Below are 19,746 nucleotides of genomic sequence, written 5' to 3'. Positions count from 1 at the left end.
TTGAAAAATGAGAATGATGTGGTTCTCAAGGACAGGGCCGGCCAGCATCTGTTGTGGCTACGGGCTGAGAGCATCAGCATGCTGCTTGAAGGATCAAAATGCATAAAGGAGCCAATGACTGTGACAGATTCAGTAGCTTCATGTAAGCAGGGAACAGTCAGAAAAAGGTCTAGGTGGAGCCTCGAAGCTCTGTGTTCTAAAGAAAAATTTTAGACCATCTAAATCTGAAAGTTGTATGGTTAAGTGGAAACACAGTGAAATTCAGTAGACATCAAATCACCAGCACATGCATGTTTGGTAACTTGGCCTCATTAAGCGTAGGCCCATTTTTAAGGCAACTTATTTTAATTTTTTAATTAATGTTTGTACCGTAGGCTGGCCTTGAACTCACTACATAGCTAAGGCTGACTTTGAACTCCTGATTCTTCTGCCTTCATTTCTCCAGCGCTGGGATTATAGGCATGCCTGCACCCACCACAGGTAGCTAACAAATTTATTCTTCAAAGAACATGTTAATCTATTCAAATGGGCTCGATTCACCCTATGTTATGTCTCTTATAATAATAAAAAGTGTCAGGCCCTGACTGAGGACTGTGAGCATGGATTATCCTGTTTGACACTCACAACCAGTGAGGTTGGGACCAGTCACCTGCTGTGCAGATTAGAGACAGAGTCCTTTATGTCAGGTCACAGAACCAGAAAGAGCCTAAACTCAGGCAGCAGGACACCCAAGCTGAAACTTGGCTGTTTCTATAGGAGACATGAGAAAGATACAGGAAAGAAGTCTGTAAGGACTTCTAATGAACACATGAAATGAATCTTAGGGCCTACAACCATTTAATAGTAATCTGAAAATTGTCCAAGCAGTGATACACAAATGATTCTAACCACAAAGGAACATGGAATTTACTCTATGAGTGTCTTTTGATGCACAGAGGAGACTGAGCAGCAGCTTGAACATGACAGCCCTCCCCGCAGAACATTGGGAAATGATGATGTAGTAGATGGGGACATGATTTAACATAGGAAAGTCTTTTATGATCCGAAAATATGCTCACATTCTGAAGCTCTAGATTGGACCCAAGGTGCATGTATTTGGAGAAATTAATGAGTCTTCTTGCCTTCCCCAAGCCATGGAAAATAAGGTAGCTAGACTCCAGGATTTCAGAAAAAAAAAAAAAAAAAACTGAAGATGAAATAAATAATACCCCATATTATTAACTTCTCTATGATTTTGGAAAAGAACATCATGTTTTATTTCCAGTCAATAAACTCATTCAACTTGGAGAACATTGCTATTTCCCAGCTAATGGGCAGGAAGCAAGGATAGACAAGTATGCCGAGAGAGTTTCCTATAATGCATTTGTTGTTTATGTTGAAACTAATTTTATAACTAATGGATACTTACTGGAAATGCAGGGAAATGAAGGGTACTCAGTACCACTACCCAGTTATTGTGAGATTTCTTTTATCATTTTATTAAAAAATAAAACTCTGAAGTAAATATTAGGAAATAAACCTGAGCTATCCACGTTGCAATGAAGACATCTGTTCTCTCCCCACTTGTTGGCTTGAAAGGGCCACTCAACCTCTTAGCTCCACCCCTTCCTCCTCCGTGTGTCCTTCTATCTCCCTCCAGGAAACTCTATGGTCCACTCCAGCTGACTGTGGACTCCGCCCTCAGAACTAAGGTCCAACTCCACTGGTGGTCTTGGAGCAATCAACACAATGTCTCCCCCAATGCCAGCAGCATCACTGACTTTTTCAGCACTGTGAACAGAGACTAACTTAGCTCATGGTCTCACAGGGTCTGTGGGCACTTGGCCTCGCACACTTGGGCAGAACATCATGGTGGCAGGAGCGTGAGACAGGAGATAGCTCTTCACCTCATAGCGGACAAGAAGGAGAGGGAAGAAAACAGGAATGGACTAAGGACAAGATACCCCCAAAACCTGGCTGGGCCCAGTAACCAATATTTTCCAACGAGGTTCTATCTCCTACAATTTCCAGAACATTCTTCAATAGTTCTTCCAGCTGAAAAATGAAGCCTTTGTGCAGGATGCTTCATAGCCAACCCACAATATCGGATGGGCTGTTGACACTTGCAAAGAGTTGTACTTAACAGACGCCTTGTCCTGTTTTCAATTTGGCCAAGTATAGCAGAGGTGCTCTAGACTTTAAATCCACACCAGGCTCCACCACAAACATTTCTTCACTCCAATACCATCTTCCTGGTCTCAATAGAGAAATGGGAGTCATCTACATTGCTAGTACTAGTGCTTCTTAGGCATGGACTCTGATATTCCAGATCTACTTGCTCTGTAAGTAATGATGACCTTGGATTTCAGCTAATCTGTGTCCACCTCTCTAGTACTGAGATCACAGAAATGGGCTTCAATTGTGCTAGGTAAACACTCTACCAATGGAGGGGTAACCCTAACCCTACATGATGTTTGTGTGTGCTTCTGTATGTGTTTGTGTATGTGTGTTTACATGAGATGAGAGCCAGAGCTTTTTTAAAAAGCATATGACATAAATGTCCATATCATAATTAATAGCAGGCATTCCCTATATAGGTGAAACAGTTTCTTAATTTCTTTTTACTTATCTTTATTTATTTAATTAATTAATTAATTTATTTATTTATTTATTTATTTATCAAGACAAGATCTCGCTATGTATCTCAGGTTGGCTTTGAACTCATAATCCTCCTGCCTGTGCCTATGGACTACTGGGATTACAGGCAAGCATAACCATACCTGCCTGCCTGCAGCCAAGTCAGAGGAGCAGCAGGTGGTAATTGACTTCAGGAGTTTGGTCCACCAGAATGCAAAGCACTGATGGGTGACTCTCAGAAAGGCAAAGCCCTGAGGGCTTCAGCTCCAGAATGCCTCTTGCTACTGCTGTGCCTTTAAATGTTTGCTGCTGCCATTTTTTTCTCTGGTATTTGGCATGGTGTGAATGAGTGTTGGGGAATCCCCATTGCCTTTAATGTAGTGTGATTATCTCATGAAAATATCCCATTCTAGTGGGCATTTTTACCTGTGGATTATTATGAAGATGATTTCCTCCGAATACTGTTATTTAAGTAATAATTTTATACAATAATAGTGTTAGTTTAAATAGAATTTTGATGATTAAGGATTTCTAACAAATGTAATAAGATTATGATAGATGTTAGTGGGAAAATTAATATAGGTAAAGTCAGGATATAGTGTTGCCTCCACCCCTGATGAAGCAGGGGCTGCAGAGGGTAGAAAATAGGACCCAGGAAGTGTCACACAGTTAGAACATATGAGTCTTATGTGAGAAGCCATATAGACTGTGGCTTAGGCTAATGATTAAGGAAAACGATCGAGTCCCAGGAGTTAGCTCAAGTTCTTTTTGATATTGTGAAATGTGTTCATAGTTTTCAGTGTACATCATAGCTAAAACAAAGCTTCAAAAAATTGACTTCATGTAACTAGAAAACAAAGAATTGGATGGTTAGTTAAGATAACTGGACAGGACTCTAAAATATGAAAAGTGAAACTAGTAACTTTTTTCTTGCAGTTATAAAAACTACTGCCTATGTAAATGGTTATGGCTGAAAGGATTCTGATCTATGAGAAATCTAAAGGAGAAATGTTTAACTATATGTGGGTCCTTGGGGATAATTTGATTTTTACCTGTAATGTGTAAAATATTTAATCATGCAAGGGATATGGAAAATGTGATTTTTTTACTTGTATTCATTGTAATTATTCACTTAAAAGATAGGATGTAACCACATTGTAATTTTTATGTTGCTTAAAAGATTTTTCTGGGGTGTATAAGCTGTAAGGGAGAAAATAAAGGCACACAGAAGGAAAACAGCAGGAATGATGTAGAAGGAAAGGAGAAGGAAGTCTTCAGGAAACAACAGAAGGGAAACATCCAGGTAGAAAGAAGAACAGAATGGAAAAGGAACAGAGTAGAACAAACAACAGGAAGAAGAATAAAATGAAAAACTAAGCCTTGGCCCTCAAAAAAGTCCAAGTGTGTCTGTTTGTCTGTCCAGCAGTTTGCCTACTCTGTATCTCCTCTCCAGTTTCTCTGACCTGTTGAAGGCTTGCCATTTATCAGCACTCTAGGTGAGATCCTGACTTGTTGGAGGTGTGTGTGTGTGTGTGTGTGTGTGGTGTGTGTGTATGTGTGTGTGTATGTGTGTGTGTTTGTGTGTGTGTGTGTGTGTGTGTGTGTGTGTGTTTCCCTTTTTCAACAGCCCCCGAGAATTAAGTTTTACTCCCTCAGATAGAAGAGCCAGTTGAGTGATTAGTCCTCCTACTCCATGGCTCCTCTTCAATTCCTGAGCTTCAGAGGGCTGCTCTGTACAGCAAGCAACATACCATGTGACTTGTGTGGAACCCAATTTCTCAGAGAGAGAGAGAGAGAGAGAGAGAGAGAGAGAGAGAGAGAGAGAGAGAGAGAGAGAGAGATACCTAGGGGAGGAGGGATAAGAGAAACTCATTAAAAATGTTAGAAATCTTCCAGAGCTGACCAGCTAACTATAAGCCAATAGACTGTCCTGTAACCATAGCTACCACAAACTTCACTGGTATTGTTTATAAGGTGAAAGAAAAGGAAAGATAAGACTCTTACTTACTATCTGACTCACAGTTCTGTGTCCATTTTTTTCTTTGTTTACATCTGGATTATACATTTTGGGAGTTGAAGGAAACCTCTGATCCCCATCCATAAGAAATGTGGAGCCACACACATAAGGGAATGCAATCTGAATTGGAGGGAGGCTGGTCTTCCATGTAAGTCTGAATGTAGAAAATCTTGGGCTGATACCTCATGTGGCCAGCTCTAGGGCATATCTGTTTCAAGTTTATTCATGCTACCTGTGTGTTATTCTATAAAGGGATGCTAACTCAGGCTTAATCGAGGTGCTTACTGAGACCAGCTTGGTTAGAAAGCCATTGATTTCACCAGCAACCCTTCTTATGCTCCATGTTCATGCCACAAAGAACATACCAAGGTATGTTTTCATATTTGATATCAAACTGTAAGACATCCAGATATGGTCCAGATTCTCACACTAGGTTATATAATTCTGAGCAAGCAAGTTAACATTTCTGAGTCACTTACCTCATTGTAAAGTGGAGAAAATGGAGATAACGATGTCCCCCTCCTTCTCATCACAAGAATTTGTTGAAGGTACAGAAGCAGACACATCAGTTTGTGTCTACTCACAGAAGCATAAAACCCTGCAGATATTTTAAACATGGAGGCTTTCATGCATCCAATTTGATTTTATTGAGTCATATAGGACTGTCCAGCTTCATCCTGTGAATGGGATCCAGTACAAAATCATAAACTGACTTAAAGCATTGAGAGTTTGTATTCTTGTGATTTGATTGTGTGGTTCTTGAATGTGAACTTTTTAGAGGATGGCATTATGTCGTAACCTGCAATGCTGGATCTTTTACACTTTGCTTTCCATGAAGGATAAACTAGTGTGTCAGACTCTAGGGGTTGGTGTGTTTGACAGCCCTATAGACTGACTATTCAGGCATTGATGGTCCAGCATTAGTATCAACCCAAACTCAAAACAAACTGGGAACCATTTCTAAAGATACTGTGGGTATTAGTAGATGTTGCCACTCCCCTCCAGGATGACTCAGGGTTTCTTCTAGAATTTTCCTATTCCAGCATGTCAGAAATTCTACAGAGCAGCCCAATCTGTGATAGACACTTGGATCACTGTCATAAAACTCCACTGTGTGTCACTCCACTTGGTGATTTTATAGGTTATTTAGTGACTTGATAAGTACAGCGTGCTGAAATTGGGGCGGTGTTCACCTCAAAATCCCCGGGGGGAGCATAAAGCAGGTTGCAACAACTGGCTTACTCGGGACAAGATACCCCCAACCATCAGACCCTAGGACTGTCAACAACCCACACCCTTGAATTTTTGTGATCTCATACACATGGCTTCCTAAGAATGTTTCTCAAACTTCTGTAGACTTGTCAAACTTCCATGATATTGTGTAAAAAGGAAGGTTGAGCTCTACCAAGTTTCTAGTTCAGTAGGTTTTACATGTATGTAGCTGAGGCTGGGGGATTTAAAACTTGTTTGACAGTTCCATACATTTATCTAATGGACTTAAGTCATTTTCACCCCCATCCCTGCCCTGTCCCCTCCCTCTCCCTATGGAGTCCTTGTTCTCAATATGTCATCTGCCTCCTACTTCCATGCCATCTTTTTGTGTGTGGACCCCTGTTTTTAAAGAGTCTGGTTCTTGTCTGGGTGAGGAGGCAACAAATGGTAACTAGACCATTGGAGAAAGTGACCCTTCTTCCCTCAGCAACCATTCACCCAGCTGCCAGTAGCCCTCACAGAGTGCCAGGGCCTCACAGGAGACTCCCCTAGACTGCATGGATTTTTGTGCAGGTCTTTGCAGACAACTGCTGCTGCACTGGGTTCACAAGCACGTTGGTCATATCATGTTCGGGTGACATTTTTAATTGTACATCTCCCTATCTTCAACTCTTACATTCTCTCTGGGTCCTCTTGTACAATCTTCCCTGGGGCTTAAAGATGGACACAGCTGCCCAGTTCAGGGCTGAGCACCCACCGTCTTATGCTTGGCACTTGGGCTTGTTCCAGATTTCTGCATTAGTAGCTACCTGTCAATCTGAAGCAGTCCTGCTGAAGGCCGAATACAGCACTGGTCTACTGTAAACAGGAGGACTTTAAAGGAAGTTTGACAACATGACCATTTAGTGGAACATGGCCTATTCTCTACTGACTCAGGGGCCTTGGCCAGGTTTACAGAACCAGGTATTGAGCTTCCATCTGTGGAACGGGCCTCAAGTGTTCCCAGATATCAATGTCATTTGTCTAGGGACCATACTTTGTAAATGAATGTTTTATGAGGCATGCCTAACCTGTTGACATTGTGAAATGATGTAACCATCTGTGAAGTTCAGAAACCATGCAATGGGATCAGGTTACAAAAAGTAAATCACAAACACACATGTACATGTACACACCACACACACACACACACACACACACACACACACACACACACACACAATGCTATAATGTTATAATGTTTAGGCTAAGTTAAGATTTTGTGTTGGGTCTCATTCATAGCTGTCCTTAGCCACATGTGACCCATAGGCCACAGGTTAGATATACCTGGTACTTACAGACACTGAGGGGACAAAAAACTCTGCTGCTGGGACAGCAGTGTTGATGCTGTCATCAGAGTGCACTGGTGGGTTGACCTCATCCTGAATTGTGTTTGTAACAGGAATTTTCACCTGATTACATTTACTAAACTCACCTCCTCCTCGTCATCCTTTCCTCACAGGTATGACAGCAACTAGATAGTGGTGAGCATCAGATGCCTGCATCTCTCTAGATCTTGGCAATGAAATTAATCTCTGATTTGCAGATCAAAGTGCCAAGCATAAGACAGTGGGTGCTCAGATGAGATGTTAGCTCACATTTCCATCTAGCGAATTCCTAAGAGCGACCACTTAGTCTTATGTATAGTAGAGACCCCAGACCCATAGTACCCATGTCAGAATTTTGCCTATTGCCAGCAAGTTCATTTCAACTATGTGTCAGAGAGCTATAAATACAACAGTAGCCTGGGACCCTGCAGGATGATCCGACTGTACACTGTGAATATGTATTACTCTCATTGGTTAATAAAAAAGCTGACAGGCTGATAGCTGAGCAGGAAGTTAGGTGAGAAATCCAAACTGAGAATGCTGGGAAGGAGAAGGGCAGAGTCAGGAGTCACCAGCCAGAGGCAGAGGGAACAGGAAACAAACGTGCCATGCTAATAAAGGTACTGCCACACATGGCATAGCATAAATAAGGGATATGGGTTAACTTAAAATGTAAGTGCTGGTTAGTAATAAGCCTGAGCTATCAGCCGAGCATTTATAATTCATATTCAGTCCCTGAGTTGGTTATTTGGGACTGGGCAGTCAGGACAGGAAACATCTGGTTACACTGGGACCCTGTGAGAGACCAGGGGTCATCCAGATCCAGGAAAGAGAGGTTCTAGGTACATTCATGTACTTATATAAGCACTTAAAATGGTGACTTCCTTCTGCTTCCTCTCCCTTTGTGAGTTTTTCTTCCCACTGGAGGAAACTATTTGGCTGAGAGAGAGGGGTGTTCTGTGATGGGACCCAATCAGCATCCCTTTCTTTGGATTACTCAATCTCTGATCTCACTGTGTGTATTTCTTTCAGTGAAATTTACCTGAGAGTCGGGGGCCTTACTTTGCTTGCATTATTATTCTTTCGATCTGCAGAGAAAATGAATCTTTTCCTGCACCCCTAGACAGCCTCACCCTGATGGAGCCACCTGCCAGGGTGATGTAATCCCATCAGCATTCTGTGGTGATTTGGGTGAGATTGGCCCCCAAAGCCTCATATATTTGAATGTTTAGTTACCAGGAAATGAAACTGTTTGAAGGGATTATGATTAGAAGGTGTGGCCTTATTGAAGTTTGTCACTGAGGGTGGGCTTTGAGATTTCAAAAGCAGAGACCAGACCCATTCTAACTCTGCCTGCAAATCAAAATATAGCTCTCAACTTCTCCAGCACCACACCTGCCGCCACACCCCCTGCCATGCTAATCATGGGCTAAATCTCTGAAACTGTAAGCCAGCCCCTAATTAAATGTTTTATTTGTCTAGGTCAAGTGTCTCTTCACAGCAATAGAGTAGTGACTAAGACATTCTGTGAGCACTTAGCTGGATCAGGATGGCATCTGAGATTATCAGCTGTTCAAAGCCAAGGAGTCACAACCTCTAAGTAACACCTGCAGATGTCCTCTCTCCTCCAGCCATTCTGCTAGATGAATTCAGGTCCTTGCGGGAGGGTTTGCAGAATCCACTCTGAGCTGTATCCGAGAGACCTGCAAGGCTATCCATCTTTGCCTTTGTTCCAAAGGGCCTTGGTCTGTATGCTGTGTACCTCATACTAAAAATTAAGAGAACATGAATACATGTCAGTGTTTTCTCCCCAGCTCTAAACATTTACTGTTATATAGTAAGCTGCCAATATATTTTATATGTAAGAACTTGGTAAAAAAAAAAAAAATTAGGTCTCAAAATCTCCATCACTGAAATTGACTGCCATTCTATCCCCATTCCCAAATGTTCCTAGTACTAAGTAAGGTATTCTGCTGACCTCTGCTCCAGCCACTGGGTCCCATCACCCAAATTAGCAGGACTCCTCACTGTGTTTGGTCTTTGTGGGATACCCATATAGAAGCTGTTCCCACAGTTCTCTAGTTTGTTGTTGTGGTTATTATTTGTTTTTTGTTTTGTTTTCCCTAAAATGATCAGGCAAAATGTTACTCTTAGAGTAGGCTAGATTCTAGCGATGGGCCTAGAGGCAAAGACAGTGGGTTACTCAGGGAAAGAATGATCTAGAGACACATGGATTCTGTGATAACTGAAGCAGGGTAGGCCAGAATCTTTAGACAAGAGGGAGGAACTTCTGTAAACAAAGGACCTTGAGGAGATTATAGGGACTTTTGTGCACTCATTTGAATCTGTTCAAATGTCTCCAGTGTCATTTCAGTTCCCAGGTTCTCCCTTGAGACCCACCAATGACCCTGAGTTGTACCTACAGTACCTAATAAAACACTTTGGTTACACTGCAGTCCTATGACACACAAAGTAGCTGGAAGGAAGCTACTTTCCAGCAAATACAGCGTGGCTCTCTGGTTGCCTAGGCACAGCCGCAGAGCCTAACATTCCATTAACTTCTTATTTTCTCTCTTTAACTCTCCAGACAGGCAAGCAGCAGCAGCATTGCTAAGAGTCTTCACAATAATCACTTTCAACCTGGTTACAATGGATAGTTCCCCCTCCCTGAACTCTCACATATGAGAGACGATTTATCCCCAGGCCACAAGCCTGGATTTCTCATGTCTTGCTTTTCCATGACTGGGGCCTCCTCTTGTTCAAGTGCAGTCTGGTCTAGACAAACCTCAGACTACAAACACTCCAGTCTGTTGTCCAGGGTTCTGTTTGGGGTCAGCTGTTAGCTCTAGACTAGCGAGCAGAGAGAGTTCGCTTTAGATTTATGGGACAGGAAAGACTGAGCGTCTGGAGGTGGTTAGAAGGGAGGTTTAGGAGCTGAGAGAGCCAAGTGGTAAGGGAGGAGCTTGAATTCTGGGAGGCGGCTGTGGACTCTGACCAGAGTCTGCCATGATCTGCAGAAGTGTTGATGCACTAGTGTTGAATATGTAAGGCCACAGCTGGAGGGACACTCAGGGGCCTGCACCTCCGCTAGGCAGCCATGCTCAGGGCTCACAACTGCCAGCTAAGTACCAGCACAAATAAGAAAAACATCCCCCTTCTTTCCACTATCCTCTTTCCCACTTAATCCGATAGTTACTTTTCCTATTGTTTTTCACAGATGCGCGCGCGCGCGCACACACACACACACACACACACACACACGCACACACACACATGCACACACCTGACAAAAAGCAACTTAAGGCAGTAAGTATGTATTTTTGCTCACATTCAGGGCAATTTAGTCAGTCACAGTGGGTTCGCCATGGCAGTAGGAGAGGGAGATGACTGGTCACATTGTGTTCACCATGGGGACTAGGTTGTAGACTAGAAGCCAGGACTGGTCTTAAAACTTCAAGGCCTGGCCTCAGTGACCCACCCCCTCCAGCAAGGCTCCACTGTCTCAAAGTTCAACGACCTCCCAAGCAGCGCCACCAGTTGGGGACCAAGTGTACAAACACTTGAGCCTGTGGGAACATTCCTGTTCAAACCTTAATACCCACAAACCTTTTGTAAGATCCAGTGGTGTAGCTAGAGTTTTCCTGCCTTGCCCACAGTCAGGACAAATCTCTGTCACCCGCCAGTCCCACAGCCGCTCAGACCCAACCAAGTAAACACAGAGACTTATATTGCTTACAAACTGTATGGCCGTGGCAGGCTTCTTGCTAACTGTGCTTATTGCTTAAATTAGTCCATTTCCATAAATCTATACCTTGCCACGTGGCTGGTGGCTTACCGGCGTCTTCACATGCTGCTGGTCATGGCGGCATCTGGCAGTGACTCCTTCTGTCTTCTCCTGTTCTTTTATTTCTCCTCTCTGTTAGTCCCGCCTATCCTTCCTGCCTAGCCACAGCCGATCAGGTTTTATTTATTGATCAATCAGAACAACTTGACATACAGACCATCCCCCAGCACAGCCAAGTGCAGACCATCTCAGACACCTGCACTCAGGCCCATGGTCCTAATCATCCTCTACGCAAACCTGCTGGGTAACGCCACAAGGAACCCAAGAAGGGCTCCCACAGGACATACATTAACATCCCACAGCACAGTGGAAGCCACCTTGCAGCAGAATCTTGGAAATATAGCCCGATAGTTAGCTGGAATCCACTGCATTCCCTGACTCACGGGCAGTTTGCACTTGGAAGTGGGGAGGTTCAGCAGCAGACAGAGGCCACCAAAGAGGAACAACTGTGTTTATGTACGCTGGCTCAGCTCTCCTCCACATCAGGTCATGATTGGCACACTGTAGAAGTGCCTTCCTTCAGCTCTGATAACTTCCTTCACCTGGGCAAAGGTGGGAGCGACGTCACAGGAAGAACAGAGTTGACTGAGCTGTGTGGAAGCAAAATCCCTGGGTGTTTTCAAGCGATGGAACTTTAAAGGCATCTTATACATGAGTAATGAAGGTACGCCTTGTCAGTTTCATTGGGTACGGCCTTAGCAGGGCACGGCCTTCGCAGGGCACACCCTTAGCTGGGCATCTTTGGGGTGAGTATTTCTTGAGATATTGAAGCATACTCTTGTGGAGTTTTCCAACAAATAATTGAAACAAATGAAAACTATCAGCTAACATCTTTTTAATTTATTTGGGAATAACTAATGTGATCAGTATACAAATTTTATATAGCTTGGTAATCCTTTGCAACTCAGAAAAGATCATAGTATATTTTAAGTTTGTTTTTTAATTATTATTATTTTATTTTATAATTAATTTTACATATCAGCCATGGATTCCCCTGTCCTCCCTCCTCCCACCCCCCAGCCTTCCCCCCCAACCCACCCCCCATCCCCACCTCCTCCAAGGCAAGGTATTCCTTGGGGATTCAGCTCAGCCTGGTAGCTTCAGTTGAGGCAGGTCCAGTCCCCTCCTCCTCCCTATAAAATGTCCCAGCATAGGCCCTAGGTTCCAAACAGCCAGCTCATACACTAAGGACAGGTCCCAGTCTCACTGCCTAGGGGCCTCCTAAATAATTCAAGCTAATCAACTGTCTTACTTATCCAGAGGACCTGATCCAGTTCCATGGGGGTTCCTCAGCTATTGGTTCATAGTTCATGTGTTTCCACTAGTTTGGCTATTTGTCCCTGTGCTTTTCCCAATCATGGTCTCAATATTTCTTGCTCATATAATCCCTCCTCTCTCTCGCCGATTAGACTCCTGCAGCTCCCCTGGGGCTTGGCTGTGGATCTCTGCATCTGCTTCCATCAATCACTGGATGAGACAGTTAGGGTGTTTGGCCATCTGATCACCAGAGTAGATCAGCTCAGGCTTTCTCTCGACCATTTCCAGTAGTCTATTGTGGGGGTATCTTTGTGAATTTCTGGGGACCTCTCTAGCACTTTGCTTCTTCCTATTCTCATGGGGTCTTCATTTATCATGGAATCTCTTTCCTTGTTCTCCCACCCTGTTCCTGATCCAGCTGAGACCACCCACTCCCCTAAGCTCTCTTTCCCCCAACCCTTGCCCTCCACTATCTCCCCCCCCCCATCCAGTTTGCTCATGTAGATAGATCTCATCCATTTCTCTGTCGTTGGGTAATTCCTGTGTCTTTCTTAGGGTCCTCTTTACTAGGTAGCCTCCCTGGAGTTGTGAGTTGCAGTCTGGTTATCCTTTGCTTTACATCTAGTATCCACTTATGAGTGAGTACATATCATGTTTGTCTTTCTGAGTCTGGGTTACCTCACTCAGGATGATATTTTCTAGTTCTATCCATTTGCCTGCAAACCTCATAATGTCTGCAAATAGATTCATATCTGTTACAATGCACAAAACTTAAGTCCAAGTGGATCAAAGACCTCAACATAAATCCAGTTACTCTGAACCTGATAGAAGAGAAAGTAGGAAGTAGTCTTGAACACATTGGCACCGGAGATCACTTCCTAAATATAACACCAGTAGCACAGACACTGAGAGAAACAATTAATCAATGGGACCTCTTGAAACTGAGAAGCTTTTGTAGGGCAAAGGACACGGTCAACAAGACAAAATGACAGAATGGGAAAAGATCTTCACCAACCACACATCTGACAGAGGCCTGATATCCAGAATATATAAAGAACTCAAGAAATTAGACATCAAAATAACCAACAGTCCAATTTAAAAAAAGGGCTATAGAGCTAAACAGAGAATTCTCAACAGAAGCTCAAATGGCTGAAAGACATATAGGGAATTACTCAACATCTTTAATCATCAGGGAAATGCAAATCAAAATGACTCTGAGATATCATCTTACACCCATCAGAATGGCTAAGATCAAAAACACTGAGGACTGCTTATGCTGGAGAGGATGTGGAGCAAGGGGAACACTCCTACACTATTTTAAGTTTTATTTATTTTTATTTTATATATGAGTGTTTTGTCTGTACATGCACTGTGTGCATGCAGCGCCCATAGAGACCACAAGAGGGTGCTAGATCACCTGGAATTGGAGTCAGTTGTGAGCTGCCATCTGGGTGCTGGGAACCAAACTCAAGTCCTCTCTCTGCAAGAGCAGCAAGCGCTGTTACCACTGAGCCATCTCTCTAGCCCCTAATAACATTTTTAATGTAATTGATACATGAAGAAGTGCATATTTATGGAGTGCCAAGTGGCATTTCAGTACATATACACATTACCTAAAGTTCAAATCAGGGTGAATATGTCCAGTTCCTCAAATAAAGTGTAAGTTTGGTTGGTTTAACACATAAAATTTAGGTGGGATTTCACATCTCCTAATTAATTTGGCTATCCACAGTGTCTGAGAAAAACTATGTCATGTTTTTATGCCTGGAGATATATAAAACCTTCATTGATCACACAATATAAAATTCTTTCCTTATTAGGCATAAAATATGACTTAATGTGCCACAGTTCACAATATAAGTAATTCTATGGTTTGAATAGAAATCATAGGTTTCTGATTCAGAATTGGCAAAATCTGTGCTTAGTTAGACTTTGGGGATGTAAAAGTATGTCCAGTCTGTATTAGAAGCATGTTCTTTTCTGATCAGACAACATCAAATAGACACATGCTCTTCACTATGACATCATGTGGAACAGAATTCACCCCCAAAAAAGGGAAAGAAAGAAAGATAGAAAGATCAAATTTGATACACAACATTGAAAAAACAAAAGGAAACATGTAAAGCTGCCAAGTCTTAGTCCAGAGGTTCCTCTCCCTGTCCCCATTTGTGTTACATTTTGTAAATGCCCCCTTCTTCATCACAAATATTAAGTGCTACTTGTAACTGGCACCGTTATAAACATTTGTGCTGTGTTATTAAACAGAACTGACACGTTTTCTCATACTGTGTCCTTGAGCATTTATGTTGGGGCTGGGATGGGAGGGAACAGGGAACACATGATTCGTGGTAAGGAAATTGAACCGTTCCATGCTATACTTGAAAGTTACAAGAAATGGGTGGGGTTCAGCAAGGGAAACCGTTTAGGACTGTTAGATATCCCACTTCACAATTTTAACTGGTTTAAGTAGTTCACAGAGGAAATCAGAAGAGAAATATTTTATTAATATTTTAGCCGACTGGAAGTGACAGTGTAGCATCCAAGCTTGAAGACATGAGGAACACATTGGAGAGGGGGAGTTTCACAGCAGCAGACACCAGTGTCAGAAAAGAGCATTCTAAAACCAAACCAAGTGTATACCCTGGAAACTGTACCGGGGAGGATTTGTGTCATCTGAGAGCAACAGGAGAAGAGAAAACCTGGAGCTAAAACTAGTGAGAGAGGAAAGAACCAGGGGGAAGAATGAGGGAGAAGGGCCAGGGGGAAGGGTCGGGGGAGGGCAGGGGAGAAGGGCAGCGGGAGGAAGAGCCAGGGGAACCGGATGAGGTTCTGTGAAAACTCATTGCAAACAGCAAACCTCAAAGCAGAGTAACCAGGAAAAAAAAGAGAGGCGATGTGTGTGATGGCTAACCCTCGCTGCCATCTTGACTGAACTTAGAATCATCTAGATCCACACTCTGGGGGGTCTGTGAGGGCCTTTCCAGAGAGGTTTGACCAGTGAAGGAAGACCTTCCTACACAGTGGAGCCACAGTCTGAATAAAAAGGAGGAAAAGAGAAAGTGGTCTGACCATCCAAATTCACCCGCATCTGCTCCCTGACTGCAGACACCCTGTGACCAGCTGCCTTGTGCCCCTGCCACCATGGATAGAGCCGCTGTCATTGCCAGGCCTCGGCTGTCATGCTGGAGGGTACCCTCAACTGTGAGCCCGAATGAGCCCTTCCTTCTTTAAGTTATCACAGGAATGAGGACAGTGATCAATACACCCACTGTCTCCAAAAGAGAGGTCAGCATTCTTCATCCCTGGGCTGGCCATTAAAAAAAGCCAAAAATGCCAATTTCCATGAAGTGAACCGACTTCTTGAAATAAACAAAATCCAAATGAACCTCACGGAGCACTGCTTCATATATACCAATTAAAGAAACTGATTCACCAGGCCTGGTGGCTCACCCCCTTAATCCCAGCACTGAAGAGACCGAGGCAGGCGGATCTCTGTGTGTTTGCAGCCAGCCTGGTCTACAGAGTGAGTTCAAGGACAGTCGGGGCTATATAGCAGGGGAAGAAAAAAAAAGAAAAAGAAAAAGGAAGAAAGAGAAATTGAGTCAGTTGTCAATATTCTTCCTAAGCAGAAAACAGCAACTCTGCCTCTTGCTCAGATCAATCTCCCTGAACATGTGAAGAAGAGACAGGGCACCTCTCTACAACCTGCTTCAGAAAATAGGGGCAAAGACAGCGCTCCTAAGGTCATTCAGTGGTGCTGGACTTGCCCTTACTATGAGTCCTGTTAGTGACTTGACTTGGCACTCTCCCCACGGAGATTTTAATTGGGACACTTAGAGTAAGTCTACAGTAGTGTGACACCCCTTCTCTGTGGCACTTTTGTAACTTTGGATCCCCTCATCCATTTGCAAAAACAATTGGACAAAATGCTTTGAGTTGAAGGTCAGGGATGTGTGGAGGATCTTGACTGTCCCAGGACAGAGCTGATGAAATTACCTTTGCTGGTTTTCGCTGGTTAAAGAAGCTTGAAGATCTTGTGTGCCTGATGGCATTGGAGGTGTCTAGTCTTCTCCACAGCAGGCCTAGCCCTAAGGCTGTGGAGCCCTAAGGCTCTTGCTGTGGCCCTCCATACCTCCCACACTACCTCTGGATACTCTGTGAACTTCCTGCGTGTGGTCTGTTAGTCCTTCCACAGTTTGCTCTTTCTGGGCTCCCCTCCTGTTAGCCCTGGTCCTTCTCTCTCTCTGGACCCCTGCTACCACCCACAATTCTGGCAAACACAGCACCATCCAGATGTGTTAATCTCCTCATATCAAGCATCCAGACATCTGGAGGCCAAATAATGGACTGCATTTTCCACCTGAGAGTTTGCCTATGATTCAAACAGTCTTTGTGTTGTTGGGACAAGCTCTGGGAACCATCATTTTATCTATAAAGAAGACTAAAACAGACAGGAAGGTGAAGGGATCCAGGGTGGGTCAAAAGTTCACTCTGAGCTGAACTTGAAGTCAGGTTGAGATAAGAAACATGTGCACAGACCCATCTGTGTCTTGAGATACCTTTTGTTTAGAAATACACTCTGGGAGGGGTGAAGTCATGATTTCCTTTGTAATATGCTTGCATTCAAGAGGTAGGAGACGTTTCCTCTCACACGGCCATTAGCCACATGCTTTGGGAAAAGGAGAAATGTGGATGGAATGAAGCACAGTAGAATGCCACGTTCTTGGATAACCAGGGGAAATATCCACTCTGAATATAGACCATGGGTCACGTCCATTGGACTTTTCCAACGATGCCACATCCATCTCTGAGAATGGAAATTATATTTCAGACAGCATGGGATCTAGACATTGCAAATTAGATATTCATAAACTTAAAACCGATAATCCAAAGATGTGTATATGGGCTTTCTGATCCAGGATTTATGACCATCAGATCAATTTAATCCTTTAGAACTTGTTAGGTGTCAGAGAAATAATGTAGCCAAAAATTTTTATGCCTATTCTCCCTCCAAAAATCAGTGCACCCACATGCAGACATGGAGCTCAGGAAATATTGAAGCAAATTCTTGATCTAAAGCACAAAAGAAATGTCTGCCATTGTGGTCTCCCTGGTACTGAGGATGCAGGAGTTGTGTCTGATTAATCTCCAAAGGTTTCAAATTTTAATGTTAGGGTGCTCTGTGCTTTGCCCATAAATACGGATATTTTAGTCAAAAGATTGCATTCAGTTTTTCTGTGGGAACCATTCTTGTTCTCTGTGCAACTTAAATTTTTAGATGAGTTTTTTGAACATCAACTGCAGAGAAAGGAGCCAGGCATCTTGGTACAATGCCTATAATCTCAAAATTCAGGAGACGGAGGCAGGATGGTTATGAATTTGGGACTGAGCAAAGGCAAGTGTGAGAGGAAGTGTGACTGAGACAAGGAGGTTCATGATAGGTCGGTGAGCTTGTGAACGTCCTGGAGGTGTTGAGTTCTATTGTTCCATCAGGGTGCCGATTGGAAAATATCTTCTGAGAGATTCTAAGTTCTCTGTAGACAGACTTGTGTATTAAATGTCTGAGATCAACACAAGGGATGTGTTTGCAAGCAGAGCTTCTCAGATGGATGTCCTCTCTAACTTCAGAGCAGCCATTACTGTAAAATAATCAATATTTTCTTGCTTTTTGTAGGTAGATCCTTCTACTGTGATGCGGGCTGTAAATGTTCCCCAGGATATGTGTTACAGGCTCAGTTCCCAGCAGGACCCCACTGGGAGGGGTGGGTCTTTGGGCTGACCAGGAGGGCTTGAGATCATTGAGGGAGGGGTGTGCCCATGGCAGAGATGGTGGGCTGCAGCCTCTTCTGTCTTTTCCCCTCTGGCCTTAAAGTGAGCAGTTGGCTTCACAGTGTGACCCCACCACAGTGGGCTACCTATCCGCAAGCTGGAAAGCAACAAGTTCATGTGTCAAGAATAGAATCCTGCAGAGGTATGAACCAAGATAACATTCTGCTTTTTATAAATTATCTTAAAAAATTGTGATTGCAACAGAAAGAAAACCAACACACCTGCTCTAAGTTTATTTTAGACTTACACTCATGAAAAAAACTGACTACAAGCTAGTCCCCAAACATTGTGTGTGTGTGTGTGTGTGTGTGTGTGTGTGTGTGTGTGTGTGTGTGTGTAAAGTGAGAATACTGACAAACCCCTTTTCAAACCTGTTTCAGTGAGTCATTATTATGGCCTCCTTGTGCTGGGGGCGGGCAGCGGTAGAGTCCTCAGCTTTGTGGAGTTCTGCTCTGTTTTTACTATTTTTTATTGTTATGAAAGAAACACAAGTTAAATGCACCCTTTCAGACAGATTCCATGTGTGAATTATGGTCTCGTTAACTGCCTTCTCATTGCCATACTACATCACTAGAACTTTCTCAGAGGGTGTGAAAGCTCCATGTTCTTCATTGCCTCACCCACCCAAGCCCTGGCAGCCACAGTCCAACTTCCCGTTTCTATGAGCGAGCTTGTGGTTTCCCACATAAAGTAGACATAACTCTCTCCGTGACTTTGGGTCTTAACAGTCGGTATTAGGGACTTGTGCTGTGCCTTTGGGGCTCCAGCTGAGGTGGCTATCAGAGCCTGATCTCCTGATTGTGGTTTTTGCTATTGTGACATTGATGTCCTACACTTACAAGTGCCATGTGGCTTGTGGTTTTGATTGTGCTGGTTTGATCCAGTCATGAGAGTTGTCTCCACAACAGGAATGACACAGGCTGTGTCTCCAGTGCTCTGGCAGGTTGCATCAGGGAAGCCTTCCTCTACGGACATGCTGATGTCCCCTTGGTAGCTCTGTGGTTGTGGTCTGACTAGCATTGGTCACTAGTGGCATCAGCCTTCTAGCATTCAGCTGCCAAAGGCGTTGCTGTCAAGAGGTGTGGAGAGGCTCTGGGCCCTTTGTCAGCTCACTAGCCCACTTCCACTCTTGGGGGTGCCTTTTCCATTCTTTTAAATATTAAAAAGCTTTTTAGTTGTATCTTGTGCATTATGTCTTTCTGTGTGTGTATGTCTATGTACATGTGCATATGAGTCCTGCAGAGGCCAGAAGAGGTTGTCAGATCCTCTGGAGGGGAATCACAAGCTGTCATGAGCTGCCATGGGTGCTGGGAACAGACCTGGGGTCCTCCAGGAGTGCAGCTGCTGCTGCTCTGCATCTCCCAGCCAAGTCCTTTCTTCCTAAACTCACTGTTTCTATTCTGTGCCTGACTTAACATGCAGGAATCGTTCTCTATCTATCTTCTTGGTGGCTGTCAGGGTTTTCACCTAACCTGGCTTTCTTTTAAACTCACCTTCTGGTTTGTTAAGGAGGGGCAGGCAATAAGAAGATGCCATTAAAGCTGCAACAGGTCACTCCAAAACCCAGTAATTCTTGGGGTCCTTCAAAGTCCCCATCTCCTGAT

The sequence above is a fragment of the Peromyscus maniculatus genome, chromosome 11 (genome assembly GCF_049852395.1).
Source record: "Peromyscus maniculatus bairdii isolate BWxNUB_F1_BW_parent chromosome 11, HU_Pman_BW_mat_3.1, whole genome shotgun sequence".
Taxonomy (NCBI): Eukaryota; Metazoa; Chordata; class Mammalia; order Rodentia; family Cricetidae; genus Peromyscus; species Peromyscus maniculatus.
The sequence above is the reverse complement of the archived record's forward strand: the minus strand, read 5'-3'. Positions refer to the sequence as shown.